Here is an 11293-nt window from a genome sequence, read left to right as displayed (position 1 = left end):
TAACCAGATCCGGGTAGTGACGTGTTATCAGTATGGAATTTCTGCGCTCGTTAACGTCATTTCGAGGGGAAACCAGTGGTGGCGTCCCGAAATGTCGTCTGTTTCTTAGGCTAAGTCAAGCCCCGTTGATACGGACAATGAGGAGGCCAATAAAAGTGGACATATAAACGGGGTGTTCGTGTAATGTAAAGGCTTTCTTTTCCCAGGGATAAAGAAAACTGTCGGTCATAATGAGGTTTCCATATCAAGCGGGTTTACTTAAAGCGGGGTTTGACTGTAATTACTTTACCGCGCTCGGTTATTGCTTATGTACTGTCTGACTTTCTCCTTTCGGTTTTTTAAATTAAACCAACGTAACTGCGCTTGGTATTTCTTTGTTAGTGAGTAGCTCAAGTCCCCATATCCTCGCAAGCAACTAAAAAAAGGAAGACAGGAAAGAAGAGGTGACTGAGGTTTCGATGAAGTTATGTTTGATTTTGTTTGCCAGGACGTTATTCTCTGGTCTTTATCAATGAAGGACATCAATTATAACTATTTTTTTTATTATAAATGCAGGAGCGATAGAGTGGAGTACGCTCAAAATTTCAACTTGTTACTCGGCAGACTCGGTAAGCCAGACACATCATTTCAGCGAGTAATTTCGTATTTGTTATCGTTGGCTGTTAAGAGTTTTAACTTTATGTTCCATTATATTTTAAAGTTGAAGAATACATAAATAAATAAAATGATGGTCTTCTTAAACGGATCCAGACTCGAATTTAATTATTCGAAAAAAATAATAAGCTTGCCATGTTCAGTCCTGACACAAACATTGCCTTAAAAGTTTAACCTAGTAAAATGTAAGCTTTATACCACTTTTTTTACCAAGAGATCTCTGAGAAAATGCCCTAAAGGAGACCAGGCAAATAGCAAGCCATAAGATTCACACACTACAGCTTCTAATTTTGATAAAACTATTTTTAATTATTTCGCAATGACAACGAAATCATGAGATTTTTGCTAAGCTCTGCCAACGTACCTCTAACAATTCGCTCCTAAGCGACGGAATTAATATGATCCAAAGGAAGTTGTAAATACAGACATACTTAATTATATACATAGATATGTATAAAATGTCACTAACATGAATGAATGAGCCTCGTGAATGAATCTTTCACCCGCTCTCAGCTTGACCTGTTTTCAGTGGCCATATATCCGTCGCCTATTTCTCTTTTTCTCGCCACCAATATCTGTTTTTATTTCTGTTTTACAGAATTGTAGTGATCTGGCTTTCGTATTCGGTTACAGTGTGAAGCTGGGCCAACATGTTTGCCGCTTTTCTCAAGCCATCCCCCACTTGTCGTGTCCTGCTTCTGATGCTTCGGAAACCTACAAAATCATCCTGTTTCCTTGCAGATATACGCGTCCCTTTTGATTGCAAACAGCAAATCATTACTAAACATTAAAAGCAGAAGACATCTCACGTAACTGTATTTAAAAAGAAGTCCGTACAAAGTTATTTTAGGTGGAGTCCGTGCTAAACACTCTGGAAGTTCACTGAAGGTCTTCATTTGCAATTTTTGTTTTTCCTCCAACGCCTCGCTTTCATGACTAGGCACCAGTTTTTTCCCGCGTGTCCGCCATTTGTGAATACGGTGTATAAAGCGGAAGATTTAAATTTTATCATTGCCTAACTGACCTTTAACCTTCGCCTTCATCTTCTATTTTCGTTTCCAGATAATTTCTGCAATCAGCACTAAGTATGCCACAACCAGTCCAACGCCCAAGACAACATATACTCCCGCCATACTTGTTAAGTCGATTCGCTTTCTTGACAACACTTCAACGAATACATGCAAAAAAAAAAATTCGTGAACAACAAAAATACAGTGGAAACCCGTTATAACGAATGGCCAAGGAACTGGCAAATTTGTTCGCTACTTTAACGAGGTTTCGTTACATCGGGGGCCTTTTTCATATATTTCACTTACTGTTACCGGGGTAAAGAACAGTGTTCATTATACCATGAACTTCGTTATAGAGAGGTTCGTTATATCGTGGTTCCATTGTACAGTTGAGACGCTAAATTTGCGAATGAAGTGCTTACTCACGATGTAGGTACACCAGGAGAGATCCAGCAACAGAAACAAGATGATTATGGTCAGAGTGGGCATCAGGGTGTATTATGGCCATGGGCGGTGTGAAAATGGATATTAATTCCTACTTTTATGCCGGGTTTTGTCCATAGCAGGGCTATATCTCCCTCTAAAGGTCGTCAGGCCATTCACTATGCTTTGGCGTGCCGTTATTTCTTAAACATACAAATCTGGAAACCTCATTTACAGCTGCTCTTGAATAAGCGTTCCAGTTTGATAGGTTGCGGATCGTTAATTGCCAAAAAAGTCAACAATTCATACATATTGATAGATAACGCAATTTTAGAGAAGTGTTTAGCCACCTCAAATCCCTGTGAGGATTAAGCACACTAAATTATTTTACCTTTGTCTTGTTCTTTAGGGCATCCAGAGGAAGATTCCCACCATTTACGTTCCAGGTTTCCTAGGAAACCGTTCTCTTGGAAACGCAAAATGGCCAGTGTAAAATCTGTAACATAAGGATCATTCGCTAATGAAAAGCGAGACCAATTCCTCTGACGTTGGTTAAACCTGGCACTGAAAGAGTTTTTCATTTATCAGTTAAGCATATTTTGCACTTTTTCCCCATAAAAAAGTAGAATACAGTCGACTCCCTCTTAACGGACACCTCTATAAGACGGACACCTCTTTAAAACGGACTCTTATAGTTGGTCCCTGCCTTTCTTTACTCCCTTTATTTGACTCTCCATAAGACGGACACCTCTCTAGGACGGAGACTTTGTGCCGGTCCCAAAGGTGTCCAAAGAAATGTTAAATTTTTGATAATTTTGATGATTCCTTTGATCCAGTTCAGGCAAAAATTGCAGAACACTGTCTACTGATAAATAGCTGATTCAAGGAAGGTTGCTTTGGGCATTGTGAGGAATTGCGCACTGTGATGCTATTGTTTGGTGGTAGCTCAAGCAAATCATTGCAGAAACTTCCGTATGCCCCAATGCTGAAATGCCAAATTGTCCCAGCTGCTTATTGGCCGCTCGGGCTGTACCGCGCTCGACAATCCATTCAAATAAAACAAAACACTACACTGTAAATTAATGAAATTGTATGAAACAGAAATAAGCAAGGTTGTCATATTTCAAAATAGTTTTTCGGCCCTCTAGCTCAGACAATAAGTGCATAAAAGAGCGTAACAAAACTAGCACAACAAAAACAAATAAAAAACATACAAATCTAGCCACCTCGGTCCCGTCCCACCCCTTAACACATCCGATGGCGTTTTATTAATATTTTTTTTTTAAGAAACTTTAAATTTCACATCTACTCATGTTCACATTGCAGTGTTCTAGATTAAACCTAATTACCTGTTGTTAGATCGCAGGGTGGCTTGTTGGCAATATGTCGAATAACAGGTCCATCATAAATAAACACATGTTCATCCTTTTCACGAATCAACTGAACAGCCTCGTTTACGTTTCGAACAAAAGATTTGCCAGCTTGAATTCTGTGCCAAATCTGTCGGTGAGTTTGATATTTGCTCGTCTTGAAAAACTCGTAGATACTTCCTGAATCTAGTGTGGTGACTTGATAGGATGATGCTATTACGTCTTCCAGGTTATTGATGGGAGCCACGGCATTTTTCACAGTGAAAAATGCAGCGAGATTTGCAGTGTATGTTGAAACCCAGACAAGAATGCAAAACCAATAACACCCGGTAAGAATGCGACCTATAAAAGGGAAAAACGAAAAAGGTACTTAACATAAAACTACGCAATTATTACTGACTCTAGAGTAGCATAAGACCTATCGACATTGTGATTTAATAGCTAGGACCATTATTAAAAAGCAAATTTCCTTTCCGAACATCGACTGTGTTTCGAATGCGTACAAGCAACATCTCCAAAGCACCTGACAGGCTTCGTGGCTGGTTCTCAGATCCTTGCTGCAGCATGCAAGCCAATGCAAACCACACGCTGTTAAAGAAACTAAACTCTTCAGAGGTCCCTCGGCCATTTGCACCTTTGTAACCGTATGGGCTCAAGTAGTTTATCACAAAAGTTGAAAAGGAAATCACTACCAGGGTGGCCAGGGAAGCAAACCAAACGTCCCTGTGAAAAGGATTTAAGAACTTTAGAAAATCAATCGACCCGTTGTTGAACGATGTTTTCTTGAGTAGCATATCTTCAGTGAAATACATGAAGGGAACAGCGAAGTCTACCACTTTTTCTCGGCCTTCAGTGATGGTCAGAGCTCCGGCAATGTCTGCACGCTTTAGAGATGAAAAAGAAAAATACATAAGAGAAACGGTCACAGTTTCTTCCACTTATTAGATACTGTCAAAGATTAACCAAAGTTTATTTAATTTATAATTTTTGGTAAAGGGATTTTCCCTCATTGAATAAGACGATTTAACTTCTCAGCAGGTGTGATTTATGTGTTTGGTGCCTTCTAGTAAGAACGACTGTCAAACAATTAATTTTAGAGGCCCCAACGTTTGATCTTTGGTATCTCGAGGATCATGCGTTGTACTTCAGTTTCTATTTTTATAAAAGAATGATGCCTCAATGCATCTTTTAGTGCCCATGGAAAGTTTCCTAAGAGAAATGGGGCACCTGTCGGGCACCTCGATCTGGGAGAGTTTGTTTGTTGTTTCTTACCTTGTTTAGTAGTTCTCCTATCATTCCATTCCAGGATCCATTTATCGTTTCGACGCCGAAAAACCCGTCGAGAGAAGGTTTGATATTATAAGTGAAATGCAGTGTTTTGGCAAGTTCGTTTAGTAGATCAATGCAGTATCCTTCATATGCAACAAGTCCATCTTCCTGTCGTTTGAGCATGACAAATGGCTCATCCTGTGTTTATGTAAGAGTTTTTAAAAACTCTTTAAGCAGATACTCTCACGGATATTACACTAGAAATAGCTACACACTTCATATATAACATACCTTTACTATAGTATTATTTTAGAATGTTTTCTTCAGATCACAAATTCTCTCTAAATCTATGGCCTTTGATTTAGTTGACATTTTAAAACAAGTTTTTAAAAAGGTCCACACTTAACTTTAAAAATGAAAAGAATTGTACAAAATTCACCCCAATGTCTGAATTGCCGTCTCGTTGTGACGTCATAAAGTTATTAAAAATTTATTATTCGGAGGGACTGGAAACGAGGCGATGATACAGGAGCTTACTGCATAACGTTAACTTCACTATCAAGGCAGTTACACTACTGGTACTGTACTTGCCAGGATTCTTTTCAGTGGTGCGAACAGTTTTCCAAATCGAGTCTGAAATCGTTTTCACCTCAGCTGATTTGTGTTCGACTAAATTTACTTCTCTCTCCGGTCACGGAAGGCCCAAGATAGTCGTTTGAGGAACATTTACGCAGCACATTGTGCTTGTATATATATTACCTCTGAAACAACAACTCTGAGAATTTTTCCTTCCACTGTGCTTTCTTTAAATTTTTCTGCGTCATACATATTAGGGTGCATATTTTCAAACATCACAGCTTTCTCACTTGAATTCCAAGACCCTACCTAACAGAACAAAAATAAATAAAGGAATAAAATAGAATAAAATAAAGCAAGCTCTGGAAATGTTACTTTTCAGTTTTGCATCCACTTCTGAAAATGAAATTCTGTTCTAGAATGAAAAACGGTTATGGGCATAATTTGTATAGAAAATAGCATGATTTGTAATGATATTTGGCATAAATACCACGAGTGATATTTCGAAATTGTTAAATGATAATTTTGAAATATCACGGGTAGTATTTATGCCAAATGTCACGTACAAATCATGCTATCATTTGTTTATGCTACTACCCGCAAAGGTTTTGTAATTTTCACTTGTACATTATTTCAAATTGAGCTGAAATACCATTGCTCTGAGGCAATCTAATTGCAGAAATTTCTCATGTAGTAGTATAAAAGCATAAATTAAAAAAGGAAGGTGATTCATTTATGCAGTGGCGATACATTTCTTGAAGTAAATGCTAACAGTACCGAGTAATTTCTCTTTAATTTGAAGTTAAATTAACAATCGATATTCCAGCCTGTTCGCTAACGTATTTCAGTTTTGGTCACTGGATAACATAAACAAATTGCTACCACTGAGAAGTGTTACTTTGTTACTTTTGCACTCTCCGTGTGCACAGGGCAAAAAATCTTTCAAATTTTATTCTATCGCGTCGTGGTTTTTTAAAAAATATATATTTGTTTTGCCATATCTTGAAATTTTAATTTTGGTATCAATCTTGTGACGTCATTTTTCCGCTAAAAAACGTTGAATTCGAAAAACAAAAGGATAGGATATTTTGCAATACAAAGTTCTACCATCATGCAAAGTTTGAGCTCAAACAAATAAAAAATGCAAAAGTAGTTCCTACGATGCACTTTTTGGCTTCCTATATGCCCACCGTGAAGTAACTTGTTGACCATGCACTTGATCTTGGTACTTACTTTTCTAAATGAACCGTTTCTCAGATTCAAGATTTCCAGTTGTGCTCCTGCTCTCTTTCCATCCTGGCTAAATCTGACAGGTCCTGTTACACCATCAAAGGTTACCTGTTGATATATGTTGTGGTTCAATTGTATCCTTGGTTCAAATATTATTTTTCCCTGTTTTTTGGGTATGGTAATGTTGCTTACCTTAAATCAAAAGGAAATAAAATTTAAACCAAGGATAAAACTGAACCGCAACTTATACATTCGATGTGCTAAAAATGCAATATTGCTTCATGTTTAGTCAAGGCAGGAAAAGCGTACCCCCTAAGATTCTATTAATGAATTGGTTATTTGAAAAATAAATCCGTTAGTGTTTCTTGTAACTAATGTCAAATTCAAATACGCATTCCTGTCTGAATATTCTATGAGAACTTTTTTGTATTTGATCTCTGATCGAAAATCTTTGAATGGATAAAATTGCCTTGAAGACAATTACATCAATTCAGGAAAACTGAGCAGGTAGAAATTTCATGTTAACTGCCTCGCTTGTGAATTCACAGCTCATAATACGCATGCAAGAATGCAGAGATGACGACCTGAAATCTACAACTACCAACGGATTCAACTTTGAAAAAAAATTCATTGGAATCTTAGATGTATTTCATATTTGATAGATTAAACAAGTCGATCTTAGTATGTCATTTTTAGATGAATATATTCATTGTAAAATTACGTAATCAGCTGCAATGGCTGCAATGTAAAGTGCTTTTCATAATTAAACCATCTACACTCTTAATCTATCTATCTCATAACAGAGAGATCTAGGTTCATGCATCACAGCAAACGCCAAATTAACGGAAGAATCAAGTTAAGATTTCTCATAATAGAAAATGGGCGGATAAAAACAGTTCAATTCTTATGAATGCAAAAAATTGTGAAACTTTTTTTTTGTAGAAGTAAAGAATAGTTAAATACAAGAAAAGGGAAAACTTGGTCAAGTGGCACAAATTTACGTTTGCCGTTTGCGGTAAACATGGCTCTAAATGTTTCTATAAATTTCTCCATTATTGTGGTAAAGTAAACGGATGTTGGCTATGCCATCAGTTTAAATATCAAAAAGAAGGAAAACAATTAAGAAACACCTATTAGTTCGAGGAACAAACAAAATAAAAAAAAACAAGAGAAACAAAAAAAGATAATCGACTACAACAACATCAAAACCTATTGAAAACACATTGAAACAATCGGAAAACCGAAAAATATGAGTCCAGATACAAATAAAGAAAAATATTGACAAATCAAAGAAATTAGCTTACCTTTGTCATGCATGAAAACAATGTTTCTCGGTCTTTAGAAGTGACAGCCGAGCAATTTATTGATAGACATGACTCTATTTTTTGAGTCTGCTTGATTACTTGCACTGCATCGTGAGCAATGGCAGCAAGTTCCTGCATGAAATATTTACTTTTATTATATATAGACACAAGTGTTTTACTGGAAAATATTGTGCGATGCCGGTTAAAACATAGGAATATTCATGGAATTCTGTTCGTGCTTTTCAAAAGGAAAACTACCTCATTTGTTTGAATGGCTAAATAAATTTAGCTGAATTCGACTATTTGCAGATTTGTTTTCCTACCTTTTGAGAATAGTTGATAGAGAGCAGTTCTAGATCTTTGGGAGCCAGTTCCTCATTATACGGAAGCTTGAATGTTAAAACCACATGTACTGGTCGACTACTTAGGTTTCCTGGTACCTGCAGTGAAAGAAATTGTTTAAAAATGAACGTCTGCCCTCAGATTATTTTTATTTTCTAAAACTACGTACGCTTTATAAAGACAACTCATTTCTCCAGGCGTTAATTTGCTCAAAAATTGGGTCATGGATCAAATAAATCTTATTTTGTCACTAAAACTCATCCATTGGACACCAAATTTCCCTGTAAAAGGCACTGGCATAGCCTTCCTTACAAAAAAGGCCTGAAGGTGTATCCTTGTATGGAACATTCCTGACGATGAAGAAATATTTACAACATGTTCAATTTATTGTAATAACTATAATTAGTGAATAATAAGGATTCATCTTTTTTTCGCTGAAATAGTCTCACTGAAATTTATAAACTTTTCTTTTTTAGGAAATTAACAAACCTGTCCTTGAAGTATCCATTTATAACCCTTCATATTTCCGCATCTCTTCTACAGAAGCAAAGGTAGATCATGTTGAAAGATAAAAAAAGGTAGCCGAACAAGGCAATTTACAACTCATTAAAGAAATTCAGAATTTAATACTAGATAAATATGCACGCTTTTAGAGGCAGGTTTCAATCGCATGGCGGTTATAAGAGGTAACTTTTATTGCAGGTACTCATTTATATAGTTTCAAAGTTAGTGTTACCATTAATAGTTAAGAAGAGGAGTTTTACCTGGTTCAAAAACAGTTCCAAATTTTCCTTTTTAGTATAAAGCAAAATAACGTCCAGTTCAAGCTTTTCTATTTGATTCATTGCCGTTGCTATTTGTTTGGTTTTGTCCTCCACTTTCTGTTTTTCACGAATCGGAACAAAAGTCACGGTGAGCTCAGATCCCTTGGAGATGAAGTAGAAGTAGCCAGCTTCCTGCAAGCGATCCGCTAGAAATAAAATAATAAATAAAATAATTAAATGAATAATAGACAATAAAAGAGTCATTTAAATTGGGAACTAAACTTTATTTTGCCCCATTTGTCACATTGCGTCGGTGTGAATACCCTTTCTTTATGCCGAACCGGGAAAAAAAAAAATTGAAAAGTATTGTGTATGCATTATGTGGTAGACGATAAGAGGCAAATTAAAACAAAACAAAACAAAACAAAAACAAAAAAATGCAACTTTATCACCCGACAATTATACACAGTTCTTTCATAAAATAAAATCCGTTATATCAGTTTTACCGTCGTAAAGTAGTGCTATCTTTTCCCACTGAAATGTGTTTAAGATGTCTAGAGTAGCATGAGCGAAAGTCTTGTATCCTGGATGCATTTGAACTGATTTTGTACACTCATCAATTGGTCTGGTGTCTCTACTTAGGCTGATAACAGGAATAACAGTTACTGCAGACAGTGCGCAAGTGTCAGACTTCTTAATATTATATATAATATGGCTTCCCTCGATCAGCGCAATGACATCTTCTTGCACAAGCACTAAAGCTGAAAAAAAGATCAAAAATAGTACTAATAATGATAACGATAATGATGATGATGATGATGATGATGATGATGATGATGATGATGATGATAATAATTTGTCAAGGGAAGAGGTTTTGACAATGTAAAAAATGAATTAGTTACCCGGAATCTTTACTTGTTGACATGTGTGCTTTTTTTGTTTACTTTCTTACCCCCTCATATCTTACCTTGGTTTAATAAAGTGATATTGTCATTATGGCTAACCCTTTTCAACACAACTGAAACATTTTTAAAAGCAGAACTATCGTTGACAGCAAGGTCAATCACTTTCTTCTCTATTGAATGCTCATGAAGAGTAACTGCAAAAAGAAGAACGACAATGGTTTTAGAAGAAAGAGTTTTTACTAGTGCAGATTTATGAATTGTTTGACTGGAATTCTTAGCTTAGAGCAACGATAATTCAATTCATCAGCCCTTGTAGAAGGCGGGAGGACGCTTCGTATCTGCTTCAAGTTAGACTTCAAGTCATTTAATTATTGATCACAAAACAAAACAAAATAAATAAATAAAATAAAGTACCGATATAAGATACATTTCAACACATTTATATTGAAAACACTCCGGAATAAGCAAACTCTTCATCCTATGACATGGATGGTAGTTTAGAGAGTATTTTTAAAAACGTATTTTCTATGTATGTATCTATTGATTATTCCCCTTGAGATAGCGGGATGTAACTTACCGTAAGTTAATGTTCTCCTCTCCGTCTGAACCTTGACAAAACTTGATGTTATTATAAACAAAGCCAAGAACATTTTCTTTGCCATCAGCAGTCCTTAGAAATAGACATAACAAAAGTATTTATTTTTAATAGTTGGGACCAATCAGTCTGCCCAACTGGGCATTATGGTGCTTCTAGGTGCACGGTGCAATAAGTAGGTTAAACTAACTCGTGGAACTACTAATCATAACTATTCAAACTAATCACAAGCAAATCATACAGCGTAACACCAAGAAAACAGCTTCTCTCGGTAACACCTAAAATAAAATAAATTTTGTTTTTATTTCCAACTGTTTCCGTCTTTTGAGTCAATCAATGAACCATGTATTAAAATAAGGGAGGGTATTAAGCTAAGCTAAATTATTCTTTGTTGTTTCACCCAACCAGCTCAAACTGGTGGTTCTATTTAATTCATACACTCTATATTGATATCAACTGAATATTTTAAGTGCCATATTCCTTCCTGTCGTGCTGAGTTGCCTATTAAATTTCCCAAAGAGTGACAACTTCCGAGAGAAAATTTCTTTTGGGTTACGTTATAGGACGACTTTAAGGCTGTAAAGCTACTTAACACGATTACTATAATTTAAAATTAAAAATTAAAAATAGGTTAGGGACCCACCTACATATGAACGGTACCCTGGAGCTGTTCAAATTAAACAAGAAAATGGTTTCAAACAAATGTAGAGACTTGTCAGAGGAATAATTGACATCCATCCCGAATCAACAAGTTTTATTTTGTGTTCGTGACCACGAACTCGATTGAAAAGTTTGGAAATCAGCATTTTTAATTCGCATTATGTGAAGAAACCGTGAGATGTCGCAATCAG

General features: G+C 36.1%; 1 pseudogene; it reads right to left on the bottom strand.

Annotated features, from left to right (window-relative positions):
- Nucleotides 1-1700: 1700 nt before the first annotated feature.
- LOC140945556 (glutamate receptor 2-like) lies at nt 1701-10509 on the bottom strand (annotated as a pseudogene).
- Between the last annotated feature and the right edge of the window lie 784 nt (nt 10510-11293).

The sequence above is a fragment of the Porites lutea genome, chromosome 8, assembly GCF_958299795.1.
Source record: "Porites lutea chromosome 8, jaPorLute2.1, whole genome shotgun sequence".
Taxonomy (NCBI): domain Eukaryota; kingdom Metazoa; phylum Cnidaria; class Anthozoa; order Scleractinia; family Poritidae; genus Porites; species Porites lutea.
This window is presented reverse-complemented; position numbering and strand designations above follow the sequence as displayed.